The 5,341-nt window shown below is 49.8% G+C and overlaps 1 non-coding gene across 1 annotated transcript; it reads left to right on the forward strand.

Moving 5' to 3' along the window:
* On the forward strand, positions 1-89 carry MIR11997 (microRNA mir-11997). Its single transcript, NR_162322.1, has one exon. It is a non-coding gene; the product is annotated as a microRNA mir-11997 (primary transcript).
* Positions 90-5,341: the final 5,252 nt, after the last annotated feature.

The following is a 5,341-nucleotide window of genomic DNA, read 5'->3' on the forward strand; positions in this document are numbered from 1 at the left end:
TCACCCACACCTTTGCTGTCCAAAGATCCCACATTCAATTCTGGTGACCGTATATCTTCCAAAGCTAAAACCAAGGGTGTGGGCCGAGACTTTTCTTGAATTCAGGATTGCCCTGGGGAAAGCCAGGTCCTGTAACTGATTTTCCTGACTCCAAGACTTGAGCTTCAAAGGTTTGTCCCAGACACATTCCAGAGAATTTTGTAGCAGAACTCAGACGCACCGTCCAGCTTACTACTGATAAATGCCTGAACACCGTTCAGGGAGAAGCCCTTCCTCCTGCCCACTACTCTGTCTCATCAGTTAGAAGAGTTGGATGTGGTGGGAGGCAGGAGCCCAGGGCTGTACTTGGTTTCTACTGAACTCTTCTTGCCATATGGGACTTGCAGTGCCCCCTGGCCCCGCCCAGCCTCTCCCCTTCTCATGCAGCTTTAAAACCTTACTACTTTTATTTAAAGAAGGACGGATGAGAGCAAGTTGCTTCCCCTACCCTGAACACCTTGCATTCCCTGTGGGGGACACAGGAGACATGGGGGGTTGGGGAGGGGTGCATGAGCAGCCTTCTCCCAGGGCTCCAGGATGTCTTCCTGGTGATATGATGACAGGCTGCTGCACATATTTGTTTGGAAACCAAGCCAAATACCTGCCAGGCAACCAGAGGTCTGGGTGAAGGCTGTCTCCCCTACTCAGCCCAGGAGCACCTGTCCCAGGCCAGCTTGCCATCCCTGGAGCAGGGGGCCACCTCCCAGGATCCATTCCTGGGTCAGGGTGCCTGTCTCTGGGCGTGTGGGCAGGAGGCTTACCTTGGAGAGTCCCTGTGCCAAGCACCGAGGACCCTGAGGGCTAGAGGGTAGCTGAGCAGCTGTGCATTGTTGGGGGTAGAGCCTTTATGGCTCCCACAGGCCAGGAATCCACCCGGGAATCTCTGTGTGCTGGGTGCACTAGGGGTCTCAGCAACCCTAGACTTAACAGATGACCCCTCCTCGTCCCAAAGCCATTGATGGAGCTTCTCTGGGATTGTTTGCCAAACCCCATGGTAGACTCCAAGGGTCCAAGACCATTTCCATCGAGCACACTTTTCTGTAGGAACTTTTGGTTTTGTTTTGTTTTTTTTAACCAGCACCACACCATGCTTCCGAAGGCCACGTCTCGTCTTTCCCAGATCACTACAGTGAAGTATTACAGTTGTACAGTTCCCAATCTGGCCTTGGCTTGCTCGGATAAAACTTTGTATGTATTTTGTAAGGCATAGATTCTATATTGTAATGATGTCCTATGCAAAAAGAAAAAAAAATTAACGAAACTGTAAATTTTATTGTTTTCACGTGTATGCATGTTTAGTGACGTTTACATTTTGAAATAAAATTTATGATTCATTATTTGCCAGAACTGTTTCTCTGATGGGCAAGGCCCTGGAAGGGGAGGGAACCAAAATGGCCCAGTTTAAGAAGTTGGATATAACTGGCCCAAGGGGTAGACAGCTCAGAACTGGCAGGCCTTACATGGGGGAGGGGGAGAAGGCTTTGCAGGGGACAAGTAGTTTGGCTACCTGATGCGAAGAGCTGACTCATTGGGAAAGACTCTAACGCTGGGAAGGATTGAAGCCAAGAGGAGAAGGGGGCAACAGAGGATGAGATGGTTGGATGGCATCACCAACTCAATGGACATTAATTTGAGCAAACTCTGGGAGGTGGTCAAAGACAGGGAAGCCTGGTGTGCTGCAATCCATGGCGTCACGGTCAGACATGACAGTGACTGAACAACATGGTGGCCCACTACCCTGGTGCCTTTGGCTCATCAGCTTCCCCACACCCCAGAAAGCTCAGCCTCACCAATCCAGTCCCCAGGAGCTCTGAGAAGGCAGGTTCCCATGCAGGGTGCAGTGCTTGTTCCAGAAAATGCTCTGTATGCAGCCAGCTCGGCCCGTAGGTCAGCCTGGAAGCCGACCCTGAAGTACACCGAGGGGGCCAGCCTAGGACCATGGGGACAGGGACAGGGATTCCGGAATATGGGGTGCAGGGTGATGTCTGTTGATGCCAGTGAAAGTCGCTTAGTCGTGTCCGACTTGGCAACCCCATGGAATTCTCCATGCCAGTATACTGGAGAGGGTAGCCTATCCCTTCTCCAGGGGATCTTCCTGACCCAGGAATTGAACCAGGGTCTCCTGCATTGTAGGTGAGTTCTTTACTAACTGAGCTATCAGGGAAGCCCTGATGTCCAGTTGATGCCAGAGCCCACTTGAATCTGCAGTCATGAACTGCCCAGCTGCTCCCTGCAGCAAGGCTGGTCCACGCCAGGCAGGGGTGGGGGAGGGTCCTGGACTGCAGTTGTGCTTCCAACCCACGGTCACAGCCCACCAGGTGCAGACCCAGAACTGGGGTTTTTCCGTGATCACCTCTTGTTCTCCATAGGCTACATGCAAACCGTGAACAAACGTAAACTAGCAATAACAAAGGAAGGCCTTGCAGGTGACCAAAGATGCCTTTTCCTAAAGCTCCATCCACACTCGCCAGGCATTTCCTGATGAGAGCTTGTTTTCTGTGTCATAGAGGAGGAGGAGGGGTGGGGAGGGAAGCCCCCTGCATACACTGAACTGTCAGGAAAACATGCACACCGTTTTCAAACAAAAGTCTTTCTTTCTGGAGCCCAGTCTCGGTGGGAGGGAACATGTTCCCTAGACGACTGTGGTTGTTGTGCCTTACAGAGATAGTTCCTGGTTGCTCACAACTCCCCAGACAGCAGCAAGCAAGATGGAGCCACTTCCATAAATAATTGTGTGCTAAAAGCCTGAAAGCTTCAAAAATATCAATGGGAAAAAAGCAGCCATAGATTGTGACATCGGTCCTTTCCAAGCAGGGCCTGGCATTCAGATAGCCCCCATCTCAGGAACCTGGGATCCCCGGAGACCCCCAAGAGGTCTCCAGTGGTGAAGAAGGGGGCGGAAATAAAACCAATAGGTTTTCCCAATTGCTTGAAAAGCAAACGTACTAGCCTGTGTCCACAAACACAGCACATCAACCATGGAGGGAGGGGCTGTACAAATGGGACCTCAGCACTGGGTCCCGCTTCCTCTGCATTTTTATCAGGTGAAAAGATCAAACTGAAGGCAGTCAGGTGCAGTGCTGAGGGTGTGGGGTAAGTGTGCACATAGGTGTGCACTGGGCAATGGCTTGGTTACCAGAGTGAGAGTTCTAGCACCAGCAGGCCAACAGAATGTCAGCGAGAATGTGACCACAGCTGAGCCACCAGCATGTGCACTCCGGACTGGGACAGACCCATCTTACCCAACCAAATACTGGGAGGACACGGCCTGGCCAGCCTGGCCTGCAGCAGATCTCTGGTGCAGGGGTTGACCAGAGAGCTGTCTTTGAGTGGGTGGAGGCGGGGGTGTGTCTGGTGGAGGGAGTGTTGACTGGGAGGACAGAGGCTGGCCAAGCATTTCCCATCTTCTGGCACTGGCCTGCCAGTGGCCCACTGTCAGGGGGAGGGGTTCCCAGCACAGGCAGAGCATGCCAGGACTGCCTGGTAGGGATCTGCATTCTGCAGGGGAGGCTGGTCGGGAGGCAAAATTAGGACACAGTGTGTTTCAGAGAAAATCCAAAACTATCTCCTCGTGCCCTTGGCAATCCTGATGGGATGTGGACTGGCCTTTGCTGAGTTGGGCTCAAGGCAGCAGGCCTTGAGGTGCAGGCTAGACTGTGCAATTTATTCCAGGCACATGGGTGGCTCAAGCAGCCCTCCAGTCAAGCCTCTTCTGTCCTCTGGGGAACTTTCTGCCATTAGCACCACTCCTCGGGCCTTCCAGGAGGAAAGCATATTGACCTGGTGACAGCCAGGATTGGAGATCCTGCAGTAGCGGCCCCCGGAACAGCAGGTGTTGACCGAGAAGCATGGGGACCATTGTAGTTTCACATCGTGGTAACCCTCATTTAGGAACCCAGCTCCACAGGAGTGAGTGGCCCCTTGGGTGAGTCCTCTACCCCTGCCCCCGTCAGGGTGTCTTCCATTCCCAGCACCTATTAATACAACAGGGCAACGAGCTATCTTGAATTCCACAGGAGTCCTGCGTGAGTACCAGCAATAATTATCAATATAGTTTACACAGTCAATAGGCTTCTCCTTGGACCTCCCAGGAAGAGTCATCAGCACACACACCAGACACACAAGGGCTTCTGCTTGGTGATTCATTATTGCTCTGGGAAAATGAGTATCAAACTCTGGCCCTGATGAATATAAGCTACTCCCCTCTCTGTCTCCTGCTCTTCCTTTTTTTCCTTTTTATTAATTTTTTATTGGTGTATAGTTATTTTACAACGTTGTTAGTTTCTGCTATACAGCAAAGTGATTCAGTTATAAATATATCCACTGTTTTTTAGATTCTTTTCCATATAGGTCATTACAGAGTATTGAGTATAGTTCCCTGTGCTATGCAGTGTGTCCTTGTTGGTTATCTGTTTTATATATAATGTGTGGGTCCTCAGTCATGTCCGACTCTGCAACCCCATGGACTGTAGCCCTCCAGGCTCTTCTGTCCATGGAATTCTCCAGACAAGAATAGTGGAGTGGGTTGTCATTTCCTATTCCAGGGGATCTTCCCGACCCAGGGATCAAACCCGAGTGTCCTGCATCTTCTGCATTGGTAGGCATATTCTTTACCTGCTGAACCACCTGGGAAGCCGCATCTTATGTATAGTACTGTATATATGTCAATCCCAGCTCCTAATTTATCCCTCCCCGCTTTGATAACCATGTTTGTTTTTTACATCTGTGACTCTATTTCTATTTTATAAATAAGTTCATTTGATCTACGTTTTAAGATTCTACATACAAATGATAGCATATATTTGTCTTTCTCTGTCTGACTTACTTAACATTTGATGAGAATCTCTAGGTCCATCCATGATGCTGCAATGGCATTATTTAATTATTTTTTATGGCTGAGTAATAGTCCATTGCATATGTACCACATCTTCTTTATCCATTCCTCTGTTGATGGACATTTAGGTTGCTTCCATGTCCTGGGCTATTGTAGACAGTGCTGCAATAAACTCTGGGGTATGTGTATCTTTTTGAATTATGGTTTTCTCCAGTTATATACCCACGAGTGGGATTCCTGGGACATATGGGCTCTATTTCTAGTTTTTTGAGGAGCCTCCATACTTCTCTACATAGTGGCTATACCAATTTACATTCCCACCAACAGTGTAGGAGGGTTCCCTTTCCTCCACACAGCCTCCAGCATTTATTATTTGTAGATTTTTTATGCTGGCCATTCATCTCCTGCTCTTTGCAACCGTAAGCACATTCCAGAGGGTTAACTACCTGGACCCAGAGCTGGGAGGGT

Source organism: Bos taurus, chromosome 21 (assembly GCF_002263795.3).
Source record: "Bos taurus isolate L1 Dominette 01449 registration number 42190680 breed Hereford chromosome 21, ARS-UCD2.0, whole genome shotgun sequence".
NCBI classification, from domain to species: Eukaryota; Metazoa; Chordata; class Mammalia; order Artiodactyla; family Bovidae; genus Bos; species Bos taurus.